This window comes from Opisthocomus hoazin, chromosome 20, assembly GCF_030867145.1.
Source record: "Opisthocomus hoazin isolate bOpiHoa1 chromosome 20, bOpiHoa1.hap1, whole genome shotgun sequence".
Lineage (NCBI taxonomy): Eukaryota > Metazoa > Chordata > Aves > Opisthocomiformes > Opisthocomidae > Opisthocomus > Opisthocomus hoazin.
Window position 1 is genome coordinate 8,052,690 of NC_134433.1, and position 21,258 is coordinate 8,073,947.

The 21,258-nt window shown below is 50.8% G+C and overlaps 1 protein-coding gene and 1 long non-coding RNA gene across 4 annotated transcripts in view; both read right to left on the minus strand.

The window, feature by feature from the left end:
* The window catches only part of GTF2I (general transcription factor IIi), a 79,386-nt gene extending 70,695 nt beyond the window's left edge, over window positions 1-8,691 (minus strand). For 2 of the 3 annotated variants that reach the window (XM_075440561.1, XM_075440560.1), the window contains exon 1: window positions 8,507-8,588. The gene's annotated coding sequence lies outside the window, so the exon portion shown is untranslated. Of the gene's footprint in view, window positions 1-8,506 lie in introns of all 3 variants that reach the window. The other variant, XM_075440562.1, reaches the window with a different exon arrangement.
* Window positions 8,692-16,078: 7,387 nt separating this feature from the next.
* LOC142363785 (uncharacterized) lies at window positions 16,079-20,281 on the minus strand. The gene is made up of 3 exons (XR_012765953.1): window positions 20,170-20,281; window positions 18,834-18,888; window positions 16,079-16,752 (listed from the first exon to the last, which is right to left on the minus strand). It is a non-coding gene; the product is annotated as an uncharacterized LOC142363785 (long non-coding RNA).
* Between the last annotated feature and the right edge of the window lie 977 nt (window positions 20,282-21,258).

Below are 21,258 nucleotides of genomic sequence, written 5' to 3' on the forward strand. Positions count from 1 at the left end.
TGTAAATAAATCACTCTTCACTGAGCCATGATTTTTGATACCTAATAGAGTTCTCAAGCTCATCGTCCAACTGCTTTAGGGCTGGGACGCTGACAGCGATTTTAAACATGATAGCTTTTAGACTTTTTAAAACAGTATCTTAACACTCCAATATTAAAGATGAAATAGAACAAAACTTCTTCCCCTTTCTCTCCTGTCTCTACTCACTGTCTGATGCAGTTGTTCTGCATCAGTTCAACACCTGTCAGGCTAGCAGTTGCATGAACATACACACCTACCCCATCCTAGGTGAAAAATCTGGCTGTGTGAAAACATGAGTAAACTTATTTTCTATTCTGCAGAGGTACCTTGTCCAGAAAATAGACCCAGGAAATCCTAGCGACCATTTGAAGGCTGTGGATGCACAAGCACATCAGAGCAGTGCCAGTCCAGGCTGTCTCCCCCATGCAGAACCACTCCCTTCCCTGGAAGGTGGCTCCTGATCCACAGGCACACAGCAAATCCCGCAGGGACCATGTCCACAGAATGGGGAAGGAGAAGCACTCCGCTGGACCGGGTCCCAGTTCGATTCATCACGCAGCCCCACAAACAGCTGTCCTGGCTCGGCAGAGAGGACGGCACATCCTAAGCTACCTCACTGCTGCATGCGAGGCCACAGCCTCCGTATCTCAGGATCACATCTGGATCGGGAGTTGGGCTAGGTTATCATTGGACTACTCTTCTCCTAACAACTGGAAGAGTCTTTCCAAAGTATAAAGTCACAGTGCCTTGTACTGTTAGGATACCCGTTCTTTAACCAGTTCGCATTGGTGCTAGACCAGCGTTTAAGTGGATTCAGGAGACATACTGTTGCACCGTGGCAGCACAAGAATATTTTTTCCTACCCACTTAACAGCAAGTCACACATGAAAGATTTTTCCCCCTCCCCACATTTCACCAGTTTCTCCCTTTCAAAAAAACAGTTTTACCTATACCACTGGGACAGTGTTTACTATTAGAAAGAGTAGGCTACGGCTCAGCAGATCTAACGAACCCGGCTGCCTCTCCAAGCTCAGGCCCTCAAAGTGTGTGACAACACCATCGCCCAACGTAAAACCCCAGTGCAAAGCCTTGAAAAAAGTGTAACACCTTACCCATTACCAGCATGCTACACAAAAGGCCAATTTAAAAATCCATCCTTTGAACACTTATAAGCTGTCTGCCAGAGTACCACTTATGATATATCTATTAATCTTAATTGCATATAGCTAAAAAAATAACTTCTAGATCAGTTAATATTAGTTATAAGTACCTATAAATCCTTCAGTTGAACTGTGCCAAGATGAACCTTTGTCCACGTAAAGGCTGGTAACCGTGAGCAAAGCCCTGGTAGCGTACGAGGGTGTAGCATTCAGCCACTCCTGCCCGCCGTGGTTTCACCCCGGCCCACGCCTCAGCCCCACGCAGCCGCTCGCTCACTCCCCCGCTGGGATGGGGGAAAGAGGCAGAAGGGTAACAGTGAGAAAACTCATGGGGTGAGACAAAGACAGTTTAATATGTAGAGCGAAAGCCATGCGCGCAAGCAAAGCAAAACAAGGAATTCATTCACCGCTTCCCGTTGGCAGGCGGGTGCGCAGCCGTCATCAGGAAAGCCGGGCTCCAGCACGCGTAGCGGTGACTTGGGAAGACAAACGCCATCACTCCCAACAACTCCCCTTCCTCCTCCTTCCCCCAGCTTTACACGCTGAGCCTGACACCGCGTATGGTGTGGAATGTCCCCTTGGTCAGCTGGGGTCTGTGGTCTCGGCTGTGTCCCCTCCCGCTGCTTCCACACCCCCAGCCCCTCGCTGGTGGGGCAGGAGAGGCAGAAAAGGCCTCGACGCTATGTAAGCGCTGCTCAGCCACAGCTAAAACATCCCTCTGTCATCAGCACTGTTTTCAGCACAAACCCAAAACACAGCCCTGTACCAGCTACTACGATGAAAATTCTCTCTACCCCAGCCAAAACGAGCACACTCCCCGACGAGGAGCTCACTGCGATAGAGAGCGACAAAACCCTCTGGGTTTTCCTTTTACAAGGTAGAAAACAAAGACCAAACCCAGCAGTTTTTCAGGAAGCCGAATCAAACCAACAAGTATCTCAATACACATGTTTCTTGCTGCCTTCTACTTTTGAGGCAAAACACCAGAAATACTCAAGGCAAGAGAGAACAAAACCACAAGACAGAGTTACTTTCCATCTTCCCTGCACTCACACAGGGGCGCACACACCAATCTCGATCCACCCACCAGCAACGGATACTCTCCCCTGTCGCTGCTTGTCGGATACACATCAATCAAAAAAATAATTAAATTTAATTAAGATAACCTGTTATTTAAGCTTATAAAGAATACAAATGGAAAAATAGGGGAGGGAAAAAATGAAGTAGTATACTTTTCTTAGAGAAGAGTCTTAATAAGCAATACCAACATGTTTTTACCCTTCGTAAGACATACTGCAAGCAGGTATTCCCAAAATCATACATCTACCTGTTGTCTGCTCTCTCCAGAAAAGTAGCTGTGGATGCCAAAGCATTCCTCTCTCCACTAAGCCCTCACCTAGCACTATCATCACCAAAACAAATCCTGCCACGCTGATGGAAAAGGACGTAACCCCCCAAGAACCCCACAACACAGCCGGATGCCAGTTTGTGTGAGCTCACCCTTATACACCACTGAAGACTTGCTGCTCCCCATGGGAAAGAAGTCCGGCTCCTGCTAGATTCCCACTGGCCACTTTTGATATTAGGGGGGAAAAAGTTATTCTAGCAAAATAATCGATGGGTTTTCTCACTTTTGCCCTTCAGACTCACTCCCTCATCCCACTGGGCGGCTGCGTGGGCCTGAGCTCTCGGCTGGGGTGAAATCACGACAGCGTCTTTGCCTGCTGGGCCAGGACACAGTTTCAGTATATTTAACTCTGCCCAGATATTACCTTTCTGACAAAGGACAGAAGTTAGTTCTTTCCAAACTGTACAGATTAATACTCACAAGCTGTTAAGCACAAACGAATCTTTTTAAACAGAACCTGGCTAAAAATCTGTTATGTTTCCTACAGTTTGGTTCACTGATCCAGTGCTTCAGAGGAAGCCAAGCCTGACATTTCTTAGCTAATCTGGCACAGACACTCTGTTGGGATGCAATCTACCACCACCGTTTTTTCTGATTTTGTGTAACACATCCACCCTTGGCATCGTGCACACAGGGTTCGGAGAGTCTCACCTTCACCCTCTGGCGTCTGTTCATGGCTGATCAACACAATCCCATTAGGACGATGTATTTTCCTTGTTGTGACATGTCACGGATCATCTTGAAATGACAAACACTCCACAAGCAACAATTTTGAGTTGGCTTGAACCACTAGACTGCTCACGCCTAGTAGAAACAACAAGCTTAACAGCAAGGGCGCTCAGACTGTGACACTCCTAACTTCAGACACATGCAACAATTCTTTGAAAGGAAGTATTTTCGCCAGCCACAGCCCAAGAGAACTAGAATCAAAGGATCTGGGAGTTCCTTCACAAACACATTGCCAGTTCTTCACCATCTGCATCTGGTGCATGAGGATTATGGATTGGTTCGGATCAGCAACATCCATCTGTGGAGGACCAGCCTGTCCTGAGACACAAACACTGCTGGACCACACCAGGCAAAAGCAGCTCCAGACGTTCAGAGCCAGCTCAATCCAAAGCAAAGAGGCAGAGGCAGGACTGGCAGAGGTTAACTCTGCCTGCACCAGAAACAAGAGGGTGAATCTTCCCGACACCAGGAACAGGAAGGCAAGGCAATATAGAGATACCAGAGGGCAATTAGTCAACTCAAACCCATCTGGGTTTATGTCTCCTGGCTTACTGTCAGCTCCTGCAGACAGAAGTTGGCTCCCTTAGAGGTACAAACCTGGACTCATCGACTAGAGAGCAGTGTCATGTACATATGCATGGTGGGTTCTTCGCCTAGACCGAATCCAGGCTATTAAACCCCCTCTAAAAATGAATAAAAACCACTCTTAAGGGCAGCAGAGTAGCCTTGAAGAAGCCTTGACATGCTAGCAGGCTCTGCACCTCTCCTCTCCACACCTACTCCCCAAAGTACCTCTCTTGCCTCTTTTTCCAGCCTCTTATCTGGAGCTGCAGAGCAGCTGTTTCCAGAAAACGTGCAAATCATGATTAATACCAACATTCTTGCTCCTTTGCTCATGAAAAATTAAGTGTATTTATCTCTCTAACCTTAAGCTATATCGCTTCCTAGTCCAAGACACCAGGAATACAGACATGTGGCACCAGCACTCACCGGTTTCACCCTCGGAGCTGGCTCCCCGGTAAGCACGCTCTTGTCATTCACACCCGACACCACTGCAACCGCAGCAGCAGCGACCCATTAAACGCAGCAGCTGGGCCGCTCGCTGTCGCCATTTCAATCCAGCTCCCGCTGCAGGGATTTAACTCGCAGCAGCAGAATCGACAAGACGCAGCACCGAGTGTTGCACACCAGGGCTCACCCCAATAAATGGCACCAGGTCCCACTCTAATTAACGAAACAATTCCCAGAATCACGCCACTCAGAAATATGATCTCGCTGTAAACCAACACACTGCCCCAATTCCCTACCGTAGTGCTCACCAATTTAAGCTTTCATTTTTCTTTCTCCAAGGGCAGCCGAGCAGAAGGTCAGCAACCAAAGCCAGAGGGGAAAGAGAACAAGGGCCCCTAACAAAGCGAGCTCCGAGGGGAAACACCTGGTGCTCAGCACACCCAAGGGCACCGGGACAGCACAAAGTCACACGAAACCAGCAGCGTTTTGCTGGGGGCAGAGGGGGGGGCATGGTTCACTACACTGCTGCAATACTCCCCCTAAAACCAGTAATAATTAATTCCCATTTTTCTAGGTACTTTTACGATACTCAGCAACATGCGATGACTTGTTAGCCACCCTAGATGGCAACTACCTCAGCTACTCTTAAGAAGCATTAAAAAAAGTAAAACATAATTCCAGCAACTGCTATCTGAAAAGCACCTCTGATTTCTCTCATTCATAGGTCTGCATAACCATGTTTGCAGAGATATTTAAATCTGTGTCTTGAGTTCGACTGTGATACAGTTAATTTTCTTTCTGGAAGCTGCTGTAGTGCTGCATTGTGGATTTGGGGTGAGAATAATCCTGACAACATACTGGTGTTTTCAGTTGTTGCTAGGCAGTCAAGGAGTTTTCAGCTGCTCACACCGACCTGGCTGCCGGACACGCAGGAAGCCGGGACACAGCCAGGACGCAGCCGGGACAGCCGACCCAAACCGGCCCACGGGCTGTTCTGTACCGCACGGCGTCACGCTCCGCGTGTCAGCCGTGGGAGCTGGCCAGGGGCAGCGATCGCTGCTTGGGGACGGGCTGGGTAGCGTTCATCGGGTGGTGAGCAACTGCATTGTGCATCGCTTGTTTCGCATATATCTTACTATTATTTATTCCTTTGCTTTCCTATTAAACTGTCTTTACCTCAACCCTTAAGTTTTACCTTTTTCCCATTATCCTGCCCATCCCGTGGGGAGAAGAGAGGGAGTGAGTGAGCGGCTGTCTGGTTCTTAGTCACCAGCTGGGGTTAAACCATGACAATTTGATTATCACTATTTCTAAAGACTCCAACACAGACCAACCTATCACAAAATTATAGATAAAATGAAAATGCCTCACAGGCAATTATAAAAAAGTGAACGCATTACTCGGTTTGGAGTAGTTAAGAAACCATTACCGTAAAACTCAATTTCTGTATTAAAGCCAGACAGACTCGGGGAATAATTCACTTAGTTTTTAAGTACGCAGTGTCCCACTGCAGCACCTACGCATTCGAGAATTACAGTGAAACCATGAAAACAAAAACTAAATATTCATCACAGCAGTCCTGACCGTCTGGTAATTTCTGTTTTTACCAGTGTAATTATATTTACTTAGTCAACATGACAATCATGTGCAATAACCACTACTTCAGTTCTGTGTGTCCATCAACACTTAGACATAATATCTGAGAAGTGAATTAGTCTAAACTCTGCTGGTATTTATGATGTACAGATAAAGTATAATGAAACCAGTGGTGGCACTTTTTCCAGAGTGAGACACTGTTGTCCTTGCCAGCAAGAGCTGGCCCTTTGGATTTGTATGTCAGACTGCAGCAGTCACAGGAAACAAACGGCTCAAATCGATTTAAGGGCAAACAAAACCCCCTTAATTCCTCTGGGGTTTCCACAAAGACCTAAACTGACACTAAACACCCAGTAGTGTTTTAACACCCTGAAGAAAATCCCCCAATTAGTATAAAGCCGGTCGCAGAAGCGCACACATTGCACGGCAGCTCCATGCAGCGAACCGCCCTGCGCCCGCACCGATGTGCTGCTGCCCACCACTGCACCCACCAGGGCACGCTGCGAAACCTGGGAAACGAATCATCACTCTACAGCAGCAATCAGTCCCCTCTGCCTGGTCACTTAATTCCCCCCGCATCTCCCTCCTTTGCTCCTATCACTGTATTTAACCACATCAACCAGAACACCGATTTCCATGGAATCAATGACATGTTCTTCCTTGAATCAAAGCAGGTCAATCCTATCACAAGTGTCTCTCCAGCCAGGATCTGAGACCAGCAATAAAAGTCAATTCCGTAAGCAAGCGTTTGGGAATATGTCAGCAACTCTTTGGTCAGAAAATCAGGAATTCACAACCCCCCCTTCCAGATGAACACGAGTTTCAACCAAACTTCCGTGAAAAGGCTCTCCTGTCCTGACAGGCAAGACAAAGAGCTGCCAGTACCCTCTCACCAGGCCGTACACGGGACAAACTCCCCATCTAACATGCCATCTAATTTACCTAACGGATTCACAAGCCTTTCTTTTGGTGTGGGGTTTTTTTTTTTCAATATATTCTATAGGGCTTTGCTATTTTAATTGCAGAGTTAAATTTAGACAAACAGAAACAAATTACATTTTTTTTAAAAACGTAGCCTGAAAGTTGCTCCTTATTGTGAGATATTAACCCAGAGATTTATACGCCCTGCCAATGATGGAGAGAGTCCAGCGGAGGGCTACAAGGATGAGGAGGGGACTGGAGCATCCCTCCTATGAGGAGAGGCTGAGGGAGCTGGGCTTGTTCAGCCTGAAGAAGAGAAGGCTGAGAGGGGACCTTAGAAATGCTTATAAATATCTGCAGGGTGGGGGTCAGGAGGATGGGGCCAGACTCTTTTCAGTGATGCCCAGCAACAGGACAAGGGGCAATGGGCACAAACTGAAGCACAGGAAATTCCGTCTCAATATGAGGAAGAACTTCTTCCCTCTGAGGGTGACGGAGCCCTGGCCCAGGCTGCCCAGGGAGGTTGTGGAGTCTCCTTCTCTGGAGATATTCCAGACCCGCCTGGACAAGGTCCTCTACAACCTACTGTAGGTGACCCTGCTTCGGCAGGAGGGTTGGACTAGATGACCCACAGAGGTCCCTTCCAACCCCTACCATTCTGTGATTCTGTGTGATTCTGTGATGTATGGTTAGCTTACAAGGGGACGGCTCCACTCATTAAACAATCACTGTGCGGATGGATCTCTCAAGCAGCTTATGAACCAGACCTTTGACAACAGAAGCCTGCGAACACAGAAGGGGAAACACCACAGGTGACACCCACAACACTGCGATCACCAGAAAGGCTGCCACGAGTCCCCAGAGGCAGGTAACGCCGCACACCCAGACACGTGTACAGTTACATCGACCTCCCTAAACCTCAGGTTGAGAGACTTCGAGAACGGCTGCTCGCTGCTGGCCCAGGAAGCCCTCTGCTGTACACAGAACCCCCCCTTGCGGGACCCCTGCCTGAGGGGCTGGAGGGAATTCACAGAGCCATCGCCCAGTGCATAGCAGGTAAAATAAACCCATCTAAACAGCCTTAGATTTAATAAAGAAAGAAAGAAGTGACACCGGCCCTGCTGACGGTGTCACCGCGGCTCTCCTCAGCCGAGGCCTGCGCGCGCTGCCCACTGCCCGCGCACTGCGGCCTACGCAGGACTGCGCCGTGCCGGGGGAGGGGGGCTCGGCCCTCACCCGGCGCTAGCAGCCCCGAACGCGCACCGCTCCGCTCGGCGGGGAGCGGGGCCCGGCGGCGGGAAGGGGCGGGCTGGGCAGGGCGCAGGGCCGAGGAAGGCCAGGCTCCCGCCGCCCCGCAGGCTCCCGCGGCCGCGCCTCCGCGTGCCCCGTCCCGCCCCTTCCACGCGCCCGCGCCCAATCGCCGCCGCCACCCGCGGGGCCCCGGCACGTGCGCGCCGCCCCGTCGGCCAATGGGAGGCGGCGGCAGGGCGGCAGCGCCCCCTCCGCCCGGCGGCCGAGGTCCCGCGGGAGGGCACGGTGAAGGGCGGGGGAGCGGCATCCCCCCTGCCCCTCCCCGGCCCGGTCTCTCCCCTCAGGGAGCCGCGGGAGCACGGCCCCATCCCGCCGCCCCGCCGAGCCCCGCTCCCGCCCTCCCACTCACCGCCGCGGGCAGCCCGGTCCCGCCGGCTGGAGCCTAGGAGGCGCCGCCGGGCTGCGGAGGAAGGCGGTCTCGCCGTGGGCTCTCAGCGGCTCGCGGGGCGCCGGGGTGGGCCCGGCCGCCGCTCTCCCCTCACGGTGTCGGGCCGAGCCCCGCGCCGCGCCAGGAGCCAGGGGGAGGTTTTTGTTCGAGGAGCCCCGGCCGCGCAGGCGCGGCTCTCGCGGGGGCCGCCGGGAGCCGTAGTGCGGCGGCGGGGGCCGGGCCCGGCCGCACCGGGCAGGGGAGGGGCGGCGGACTGCGGCTCCCGCCGTGCCCCGCGCCCAGCCGGGAGCGGGAAGATGGCGGAGCGCGGGGGAGGCCGTAGGGCGCTCTCTCTCCCGCCTTCCCCGGGGGGCCGCGCCGGGCGGAGGCCCCGGCCCCGCCGCCACCGGTTCCCTTCGCGCAGAACGCAGCCGGGTTTGACCCCCCGGAGCTGCTCCCGGGCTCTGCGGAGCAGCCTCCCGCCCGCAGAAGGCCTGCCGTGGGGCGGAGCGGGCGGTGCTGGAGGCAGAGCTTCACAGCGGAAGAATTCCCCGCCTGCCGCGGGCTGGGTGATGGCTCAGCGGAACGGGGCCGCCTGCGAGGGCTGCCTTCCCGGGTACAGCCGGGCAGGTCTTCCAGCTGGCGTCCCTGTTCTCGGAATGAAGTTCAGTGCGGTACACACGGGTAGAAAGTTTTCCACTCGAAGGGAAATGTTGCGTTTCAAAATCTACTCTAATAAAACTGCCGTTTAAAATAGCTACTTTTTAAATCACAGAATGTTCGGGGTTGGCAGGGACCTCTGTGGGTCACCCAGTCCAACCCCTGCCCAAGCAGGGTCACCCACAGCAGGCTGCACAGCACCGCGTCCAGGCAGGTCTGGAATATCTCCAGAGAAGGAGACTCCACAGCCTCCCTGGGCAGCCTGGGCCAGGGCTCCGTCACCCTCAGAGGGAAGAAGTTCTTCCTCGGGTTCAGACGGAACTTCCTCTGCTTCAGTTTGTGCCCGTTGCCCCTTGTCCTGTCGCTGGGCACCACTGAAAAGAGTTTGGCCCCAGCCTCCTGACCCCCACCCTGCAGATATTTATAAGCATTTCTAAGGTCCCCTCTCAGCCTTCTCTTCTTCAGGCTGAACAAGCCCAGCTCCCTCAGCCTCTCCTCATAGGAGAGATGCTCCAGTCCCCTCCTCATCCTCGTAGCCCTCCGCTGGACTCTCTCCAGTAGCTCCTCATCTTTCTTGAACTGGGGAGCCCAGAACTGGACACAGCACTGCAGATGAGGCCTCACCAGGGCAGAGTAGAGGGGAAGGAGAACCTCCCTCGACCTGCTGGCCACACTCCTCCTAATGCACCCCAGAATCCCACTGGCCTTCTTGGCAGCCAGGGCACGCTGCTGGCTCATGGTCACCTTATCACCCACCAGCACTCCCAGTCCCTCTCCATAGAGCTGCTCTCCAGCAGGTCCACCCCAGCCTGTACTGGTGCCTGGGGTTGTTCCTCCCCAGGTGCAGGACCCTCCACTTGCCCTTATTGAACCTCATCAGGTTCCTCTCTGCCCAACTCTCCAGCCTGTCCAGGTCTCGCTGAATGGCAGCACAGCCTGCCAGTGTACCCACCACACATCCCAGTTTTGCGTCATGTTCATAAATACCAAACTTATAGTGCATATAGGACTGTTACAATGCATATAAGCCTGCTAATGGTAATTTGGAAGCATTAACAGTGTGTTTAGAGTCGCTCCAGGCTAACCACCGAACACTATGATTGCAAGGGAGTCTCATTTGTAAAGGAAACGGAAGCGTGCTCAGTCGAAAGCATTCGGCTTCCTCCTGGTTGCCATAAATAGCGATAAATCAAAGCCGAGAGCAGAGCGCGGCAGCCGTCTGCTGGGAGAGGACCCTGCGGGAGACGCGTTGGCCGTTCCCGAGCCGTCGCTGTCGGGGCAGAGGACAGAGTGAAACAAGCTCCCGCCCGCAAACGCTGGCCGGCGTCCCCTGAGCAAGCAGCCCCGGTGATTTGAGATGTGGCGGCTCTCGGTGGTTGCTTGCCGGTGTTCAGCAAGGTGTAACTGTTCTCATGATTTACATTGTGGGAAAGGAGGCAGGAGCGTTCTGCAGTGGCCTAGCAAAAAAAACAACAAAACCCCCAAAACCGAACAAAAATGCCACAAAGAACCTCTCCCCCACCCCAAACACTCCGAAAACCCCAACAGTCAAAAACCCCACCACCACCCGCTTTCATCACCACCTTCACCTAGCCCAGCGGACTTGGCCATGCAGCACTTGGATGGTTCCTTTTTGCTGATCTCCTGCAGGGAATGGCACAGTCTCTGGCTAAGGACTTCAGCGTGAGGGACACCAAGTCTTTCTAAGCAGCCACAGCTATTTTCTCAATAAATACGTCAGCTCCCATATGCCATTCTTTTTTAGTGGAAGGCATCACTCCACGGTAACGGCATGCTGTCAGCTTCCAGCTCTACCTCACACGCCGCCCACACTGGCTGTTTCATACGGATTCAGATGTCCTGTCCCAAAACTACTCAAGCAAATCCTCATGGAAGACAGCAGTTTTACCAGAGTGCGAAACGGCGGCCCATTGCCAGGCCATCACTCAGGGGCTGCGTCCGGACCCTCGTCCTGCAGGTACAGACTGCTCCTGGTAGCAGAGAAGACGGCTTTTGGTTACAGAGCATCACGTCGTGATTTATTTTGAGAGTCATCTGTGGCAGCTGCCTTCCCGCTGGTAAGACCATCATTGCCGTGGCTCCTCTGCTACCATGTGGGTCCTCGGAAGCATGAACATTTGGTATTTCTCCGGGACAAGATTCTTCCCGCACTGCTGTATCCCCCTCTGCCACCTGATGCAGCCACATGAGCTATGGAGCTGGATAAAGCTGAGGAGTTAAGTCAGAGAGTTAAGTCATGCTTTATGTGGAATAATGTTTACCCATTGTGGCTGCAAGACGACTAACTGAAAAATTAGTTCATTAAGGCTTCTAAATCCATCGGAGACATTCACTGGGTGTTGTAAATCAACGCTCAGACTAGAAATAACTTATTTGTTTTTAGTAGCTAGAGTAATTAACAACTGTAACATATTACCACGGACTGCAAGAATTTCTCCGTCAGTTCAGAGCCTGGAAATTCAAGCACCTTCCTTCTAGAAAAGACATCCAGCTTGAAACATGGCCTCGTGGATTTTTACCAGCAGATTCCTGAACTGACTTATGTATAACATCTGAGCAGTTGGCCTGGTTTCGGCTGGGATAGAGTTAATTTTCTTTCTGGAAGCTGCTGTAGTGCTGCGTTGTGGATTTGGGGTGAGAATAATCCTGATAACATACTGGTGTTTTCAGTTGTTGCTAGGCAGTCAAGGATTTTTCAGCTGCTCACACCGGCCTGGCTGCTGGGTGCACGGGAAGCCGGGACACAGCCGGGACGTGGGGACGCAGCCGGGACAGCCGACCCGAACCGGCCCACGGGCTGTTCTGTACCGCACGGCGTCACGCTCCGCGTGTCAGCCGTGGGAGCTGGCCGGGGGCAGTGATTGCTGCTCGGGGACGGGCTGGGTAGCGTTCGTCGGGTGGTGAGCAACTGCATTGTGCATTGCTTGTTTTGCATATATATATAAAGATGTTATTCTTATCATCATCGTCATCATATCTTCCTTTGCTTTCCTATTAAACTGTCTTCATCTCAACCCACGATTTTTACCTTTTTTTTTCATTCTCCTCCCCATCCCGTTGCAGGGGGGAGACATGAGCGAGCAGCTGTGTGGTCCTAGTTGCCAGCTGGGGTTAAACCACAACACCAGTTAATCTTGATACTGCTTTGAGGTTTAAAATTCAAGGTCAAGTCTTCTGGCAGAAAATAATTTGATCTAAATTCCTTGGTTTAAAGTCTTTTGTATCACTTTGCTTTTCCCTCTACTAGTTAGCCAGCTGGGCTTCAACTACAGATTGAAAAAGGTTTTCACACAACTACAAGGCAAGCAAAACATTTCTCTTAAACAAGGGAGCCAGACTGTGAAACCAAAAGCATTGGAAGAGAGGAGTTGAACTCGGAGCTATTTTTACAATCATTAAAAAAAAGAGAAATTCCATTTCAAGCTCATAGTCTTCTTCTGAAAAGAAATTTGGAGCAATACATACCATTGATTTTTTTTTTTTTCCTCATTCATTAGTTTGGGGAATTATTCTGTTTCGTCCCCAGAAACATTTATTATTCTGTTTAGCACTCACAGGAGTTAGGCTGTCTGTATTGGAAGGCTTTGCTTCACTACATCCAAGAAGTTACAAATGTAACCTCAAGCTAAGTGTAACGTAGGGGATTTCAGTCAACTCGCCCTTGAAGTTTCTATGGGTAAATCTAAATATCCTTGACAACCTCCATCTAACATCTGAGAGTCTGAAAACCTTAGCATATGCCTGTTGGAACTATCGGAGTCCTTAAAAATTTGTGAAGGGGTGAGGGCGAGTGGAGACCAACCGGTCTCACACGGGTCGCCATACACCTGCTTTTCTAGGAAGGAAACTTCAAACCCCCTGCAAAAACTTCACACGTGGGGGGTTTGGACCCAATCCCAGTTCTTCCATCCTGGTATTGCCTGATCTTTGTCCAGCACAGGACACGTGCCTCAGTTTCCAGCCTTTACTTGGTGTTTTGCCATCTCTTTTTCAAAGTGGTTGTCCTGGTTTCAGCTGGGACAGCGTTAATTTTCTTCCCAGTAGCTGCTGTGTTTTGGATTTAGCATGAGAAGAATGTTGATAATACGTTGATGTTTTTAGCTGTTGCTAAGAAATCAAGGACCTTTTTCCAGTTTCCCATGTTCAGCTGATGAGCGGGCGTACGGGAGCTGGGAGGGAGCATAGACGGGCAGCTAATTAAAGCTGGCCAGCGGAAATATTCCGTAGCATAGACGTCACGCTGAGTATATAAATGGGAGTTGGCCACGGGGCAGGGATCTGTGAGACCCACAAGTTCCATGAGATCCGCAGTCGCTGCTCAGGGACAGGCTGTGCAGTTGGTCGTTTGGCGGAGAGAAAATATGTATTGTGTATCGCTTGTTTTGCGTATTCATTATTATTGTTGTTATTATTTTGTCCATTGTTGTCTTATTAAACTGTCTTTAGCTCACCCCATGAGTTTTACTTTTCATCCATTCTCCACCCCACCCCGCAGCGGGGAGGAGGAGCGAGTGAGCAGCTGTGTGATCCTGGCTGCTGGCTGCCGGGTTAAACCACAAGAGCGATTTAATTCCAGGATTCACATATAAAACCTTTGCATAGAGGGGAAGTGGAGAGGGAGAGTAAGGAGGAAGCCCCAGCCTCTCAGCAAAAAGCAGCGCAGAATTACTTTCACATTTTGTGCAGAAGTCAGACTGCTGTGTCTGGAAGCTGTGTGCACATCTGTCGGACCCTCAGAGCACAGGGTTCACAGTTCCCTACTGTGCACCATTTCTTTTACATGTAAGCATAATCTCTTTCCTTCTCCCAAATTATTTGTTTAACTGCAACTCCCAAACCAGTGTAGCTCCACTACAGCCCCGGAGCAGCAGTGTGCTCGCTGTGTCTGAGACCAGCAGTGATGACGGACCAGAACAAGACCATAGCACTCCACATTTTTCCAGCACACGGCTCTAGATAAGCTCATTTCATGCTCCTTTACCAATTTTCCTTTGCTCCAGTTGTCTAGATTCCTCTGCAGTTTTCTTTCACTAAGCTTTTTCCCCGTCAAATGGTAAATAAGGATATCCCGTATTATTTCTTTTGAACGCTGTGCACATGATAAGGCTGGTGCACACATGGGCAGTACAAACATTCGGCTATAAAAGCACAGGCACTGTTTTCTCCTGTTGTTTACTCCTCTGCCCTCAGTTAAGGATGTGCTGGGAAGTTTAGCAAGGAAGGATATACAAGAATGTCTTGGCTCTCCCCTCCACATCCTCCCAGAGTGATATTGTTCTATCAAGAGCCTTCTGTTACCATCGATTTTAATGGCAATATATGGTCTGCGGAGCAGGTAGGAATTCTGCACTGGCTTCTGTACTGTAACTCTTCAACAGGAGAAGGAAGCGCTTAAAAATCATTCACCTTTTGTGACAGGGGGTTATAGTGACAGTAAAAGAGTCACTGTAGAGTAAAAAGATCTTTTCAAAGATCAGGAATGAAATAACCCAACTTGACAGACTATCCAAAATTGCACGTGCCAGCAGTGGGTCACGGGGACCCTTAAACATGTCTCCAGAAGAAGCTGCCACTTCGAAAATACCCAGCAAATCTGCACAGCAAGATGCTTCAATGAGCACAGGAGTTAATGGGGACATTAAAAGTATCCGTGGCTGCTGAATAATTAGTCACGTCTCTAAAGGGCCGCTGGCCTCGCAGGCTCCTACAGACATTGCTGCATCAGCTCGTGCTTCCCAAGTTTTCCTCCCAGCCATACCAGCCAGGGACCGAGTGTTTCCAAAATGAAAGCCGAGACGGTTGTGCACAAGATGGCAGAGCGGGAGACGTGCCAGCACCCGGCCATGCTCCTGGGCCCACTCCAGCCCAGCAGAGAGGGCAGAGGGAGCGAACACGAGCCACGACAGTTCGGAACTGGTGCAGGCGCGCTGCAAATTAATTCAGATCCGTAACAACGATCTTCAAGTAACGCAGAAGCCAGCAGTGCTTGTGCCTTGCACGTTCAGCCAATCCCTCAAATAAACTTCAATTATTTTTTTGCTATTAGGAGAAAAGGAGATCCAGAGTTTGCCAGCAGTGCTTTATCATCCAAGAGAGGGTTTGCGGGGGTTTTTCTTCCCCCTTCATGCTCCTCACTAAGAAGCCTTTGCCAGTGTAATTATGGAGCCTGGATCAAGCTGTTGACAAACAGGCCAGCCATTAGGGCACCTACGTATTTGATACGAATACCCACAACACCAGAAGCTGAAAAGGGATTCTTGTGCTTGTTTGCAATACGAGAAGATGGACATTTCTACTCAGCCTACGTTTCTAGAAGAAAGGAGTTTTGGAGCATTTTTGCTTTACGTTACAGAATAATTTATTTAGCAGCTCAACTGTAAAAAATCTCTTTATACAAACGCAAAAAAACATTTCAACAAACCCCATAAACATTTTAGGGAGTTGCCTGTGTTCAGGTTATGGTTGCAGTCCGATTCTCCTAGACACTGACCCACCCTTCTGCTCATGTACCGCTGCCCGTACGAGCTGTGCCGGGGTGGGCTGGGGGCCACAGCACCGAGGAGGAGGAGGAGCAGCAGGCTGTGGCAGGGGCATCTTCTAGGGCTGGGAGCTCTTCAGTAGCGCTGCCCCAAACCTGACTGTCACCTGGATCTGCTCGCCTCCCTGGCAAAAGCCACCCAAAAGTGGTGGTGAAGGAGTTTGAAACCGAGCAGCAAGGAGCAGCCTGGTGTTCCGAGCAGGGAGCCCGGGATGCGGGAGCTCTCTGTCCTGATCATCTTGGTGGTGAGAACGCAAAGCCAGATGCAGTTTTCCTCAGCTGCAGAGCTGGGTATTTTTTGTGCAAACTAACCAGTCAGCATTCCTCACCCAGGGAGAGCGTGTTGGTCCGCATCCATCTCCGTCCCTCCGGAGAGGCGATGCTCCCGGGGAGGAGCCTGGCAGCGCCGGCGTGAGCAGCATGTCAGCACTCGGAGCAGGAGCTTTCCCACACATCAGTGCCATCCTCCGCTGAGGGTTCCCGAGGCAAACACCCAGCTGTCTTATTTATTTTTGGCTGAACACAGTCAGCTGTCACTATCACTTATTCGCCTGCAGATCTATTAGCGCTTTGAAACGTAATCAGCCTAGTGCATCCTTATCTCCAATTATTCTGCACTCAGGTCTATCGACATTTGGGTGTGAAGAAGAGGGTCTTTTTTTGTCCTGGTTTCAACAGAAGACAGATTTACTGATGCAGACATCAGCAACGTAACCAGCAGCTTAAAACGAGCCATTAATATCAGTAACTGCGAGGAAGGTCGCTCCCGTAGATGAGTCAGATGCACCAGTTTCCCGAGGATTTTGTAATCCTTTGTAAGACCTTGAGCCTGCAGTCAGCTCTCCACAGGCTGACACCAGCACTGCCAGGGTCTGCCCTAAAGCTGGAGGTTTCCAAGCTGGAGAGCCAATGTGGTATCTTTATGTGATGGTGTGCTTCCCCCGACCCTGGCCTTCTCCCGTCGCCCTGCTCAAGCGATAACCACCAGTGTCAGCCGTGATGGATGCGTCTGTCAAAGTGGATTTGAGGGAGACAGATAACAACATGGTAGCCAAGGCTAATCTGCACCCACCTAACCACAGAGCTGGTCAATGGCCGACTCAAGCCAAGTTTGGAAGAAACCAACATCTGCAGTTGGTATGCAAATAAGACTAAAAGTCAAGTCATCTTACTGCATAAACACTGAGCAGCCCAAGAGCCCTCTGAGCTCTTGTGCACGGCAGCGGGCTGCACGCCAGCATCTCCCCATGAGCAGGGACACCTCTCAAGATTACTCCTCAAGATCGAGAGAATCCTTATCACGTCAGACCCTCAGCAAGCGAACTGGGAATAAGCACGCTGAAACTTTGAAAATCTTAGCTACGTGATCTAAAGGATTATATATGTGCAATCAATCCTTTATACATAAACCACTGACCAAGACTGGGGCTAAGGCTGGATCCAGCCCCACCTAGGCTCCTCTCCGAGAAGGAGTTTAGAAAATGAGGGGCTCCATTCTGAACCTCATGACTCAACGGGAGGGTCTCCCTGACAGTTTTGTCTGACCCTGTCCTCCACGCAGTAAATAATCTAGTGTACCTTGCCATCGAATCTTGTTAAACCACTGCCACATTTACTATTGAACTTTGTTAACTCACTGTCTTATATCAGTAAAAGAAATTGTTGCTTCTCTCTTGTGAGTGAAGTGCATCGCTCTTTCCACGACAAATTGGCACAGTGGGCAGGACAGCAAGTGACACTGATTACTTACAAAGGCATGGAGTGAATGAGTCCCAACCTCTCAGAAGAACAGGCTCCTGACAATTGCAATGAATTATGGAAGAATGCATTAGCCCTAGGCATTCCCAGAGCCACCATTCAGGGTTGTCCTGCCGGCACTGAGTCTGACTGAAACATTCCAGAAACAGGTAACAGTGAAAGGAAAGGGAGACAACCCCTCCTCCCACTTATGGGGGCTCATGAAGCCAACAAGTAATATCTGGAAGGCAGTTGGGCCTGCCAGTCTGGAAAGTGGAGGCTTATCAGTGGGTAAGTGATGATGGCTCATACATTTTAATTCCAGTTGGTCCTCAAGGACAATTGGTGGAGTTTTTAACAGATAAAGGAGCACAAATTTCAATACTAACACAACAAGATGCCAAGAACCTGGGCGTGTGATCCAGATGGCAAAGAGTCGAGATCACTGGTGTGAGTGGAGCAAGTGTTGTGTGCCAAAGTGCCAAGGTCCATTCATGTCTCCTGGGTGAGAAGCACAGGTCGACTACACAAACACTGATCCCGACCCTGGCTGAAATTGGGAGGCTGCAGCACACGCACTTTGCGCAGCCCCTGCGCTCCCCATTTCAAAATCACTCACGTAGCACAATATCCCATTTCTGCTGCGGCATGGAATGGAACTTCTGAAGTTGTAGCTGATGCGGATAAAGGAGAAATTACCTCCGGCACCCACTTCCCATGTAACTCACCTGTCTGGCCAGCTGGGAAACCAGACGGGAGGTGGCATTGAACAAGTGATTGCCGGAGCCGGAATGCCAATACAGCCCCAAATGCACGCTGCGCCAAACCCTGCCAGCTGAGCAGCGCCTTTGCCAGCAGCTGCGCAGCCATGGATGGCGGCGGTAGATGTGAAGGACGTGTTCTGCATGGGTGCCTTGAAGGAGGAGGATCAAGAGAAGTTTGCTGTCGCTTGGGATGGAATACAATATACCTTGAGCAGACTCCCACAGGGATATGAACATTCCCCCGCAACTACTCCTGCCACACTTGCTGAACTTTGACAGTCTCACTCCCCCAGAATGTGAAACTGTTCCAGTCCCTAGGTGATATTCTGGCTGGAGGAACTTCCCCTGAGCGGGTGGGGGAAGCGGCAGCCGCAGTATGGCAAGCACTAAATAACACAGAACTAGAGATTCTACCTGGAAAATCTCAGCGACCCAGCCAAGAAATAAAATCTGTAGGTACTTGGTGGACAGCAGGCAGTGCAGTGATTCCCCCAGACACCTTAAGAAAAATCAGACCTGCAAATGCCCCAGTCAAGGAAGGAGTCACAACAATTAATGGGAACTTTAGGATATTGGAGGAAGCACGTACCTGGAGTCTCTGTCACTTCCCGCCCATTATAGTCACTGTTACGGGAAGGCAAACCCTGGGAGTGGAAATCAGAGCATAAAGAGCCAGTCAAAACTTGTAACATCTCAGTCACTGGGACCAGTAGACCCCTGCGACCCTGTTATAGCCAAATGGGGTTTTGCTGAACAAGCTACTGACTGTAACCTGTTCCAAACTGGTCCCGATGGGCCGAGACGACCTTTATTGTTTAGCTCACCCACATTTAAAGAAACAGAACAATGATACTCTGAGGGGGAAAAGGGACTTTTCCATTGGAGCAGTTAAACAAGCTGAGAAACTACCTCGGGGACAACCTGTGGAAGCCAGAGGACCATTTAATTTACTAGAAGCAGTCCTAAAGGGGACTGCTCCCCCAGAAAGAGCTACATAAAACCCCACTGTCTGAAAATGGTATGCCTGCCTAAGAGGAGTGGCAGAAAACACACAGTTAACTGAAGGACATGCTAAGGTCTCCAACTGCAAATGCCCACAAACACAGACCCTTCAGCATTCCAGCAACATTTTAAACCATCACCCGTTCTGGATGCACCACCTCTCCCTGAGGGTACGATATATCAGTAAAATGTATCGCTGCTTCTCTCTTAGGAGCAAAGTGCATCACTCTTTCCACAACACTTTATAACACAGAAGAAATCCTGGTGCTATCTGCACCGGCCATGGCTGTTTTCTTAGTTCTCTGCATTTGTTTGGACATCAGCCGTGTTGATTTAGTCAGAGAAATGGGGAAAGAGTTTTGGAGAAAGCTCTCAAGCAGGACAGGAGGAGAGACCATCACCACAGGCCCCTTCCTGGCTCTCCCAGGATGAGCTGTGCCCCAGGCACAGCAGCACCTCGCTGGTGGGTGATACTGGATCGTATCCTGGCACAGCCCCGTTCACACAAGGTCCAAGAGAACAAGCCAGGCGGGTCCAAACCAGCTCAGACATCGCAGCTTGGGTTTAGCAGGACCAACACCAAACCAGAGCTGAGAGGCACGACTGAAGGAGTCCTCATGGCTTCCCCCAGCACAGGTCACCTGCAACTCCCCCTGGGCCCCTCCAAACCCCAGGAGCAGAGCTGCTGGGCAGATCTGCACATACTTTTAGAGCTGTGTGTCCAGAGGACCAAGAGGAGAGCAGGAAGCCTCCATGAAACATGCCTCCCTACCCCAGAGTGAGCCCTGGGTTGCACAGGCACAGCCATGCGTGCTCGGGCTGCGGGGCCAGGTCACAGCACAGGGGCACACCACGGTGGCCAGGCATGAGCGGCCCAGGAAGGGAACAGGACAAGCACAGGCAACACTTTCCCAAGGACTCACCCAGACGTCAGCTATCCTGGGGAGGTTCCCACGGCCGGCATGGTTTACCAGCTTGGTAGCCCTCAACTCAGCTTGCTTCAAAGCTACTTCTCCAGCCTCCCCTTGCACCCACACAAACTTTCCACAGAATCCTTTAACAGAGTTGCACAGATGGCTCCTTGATGAGCCACTCCCAGCACCCTTCTCCTCCCTTTTCCCTTAAAAAGCTCCTGCCCAACCCCTTCTCAGAGAGGTATTAATAGGCAGGTTAATGAGGAGCCTTGTTACCCTCCTGTGACCACACAGCTGCTGCCAGGGGAGATGTCCATCATTCTCCTCTGCCACCATTTGCCGTTAGCAGAACAGGGCAAAGCAGCAGAGCTGAACCCTCTCCGAGCTGGCCGACGTGCTGCAGCACTGCGTCTCCAAATCCCGCAGGCAGCCATGGAATCCCAGCTGCTGCCACGAGGACTACGAAGCCATTTTAGTAAGATGAATGCTCTTGCTGGGGATTCAGTCTGTCCCTTCTAGGAGTACCCATTTCATAATCTTATGGGGGGAAAAAATTAAAAAATAACTTTAATGATGGCTTACAGAGATTCATTCCACTTAAACATCACCCTTTAGAAAACCCCACTCATGAGAAGATGTTAATCTTAGTGTGAGAGCGTGCCAGTTCAGTTCATCTCCATCAATCTGCCCTTAAACCCCATGGACCTGTTAATCTCAGCCCGAGACAGCTGTTTAATACATTCATTTAACAAAAGACTTGGACACTGCGCTGGCAGTGGCCTCACGACTTACAGCACTGCAGCTCCATCGCCCCGCCTGACCCTGGAGCCTCCCGCATCAGCCCTGCCCACCAGCTCTCCCGTCCTGCGGCACAGGCACATCCATGGGGTGTATTTCTCCGGATTAGGTAATGCTAATCATAGGATTACCAGTTTAAGATGAATGGTGTTTGAGCCATTCACTGGTAGAAAATAATCCAAGAGATGGCAAAGCACAAGCTATATGTTACACACCAGTTATACGGGAGAGGTATATATACACAACTTCTATATCTATCCATCTATCTATATACAAGTTATATGGGGGAAGGAGAGCCAT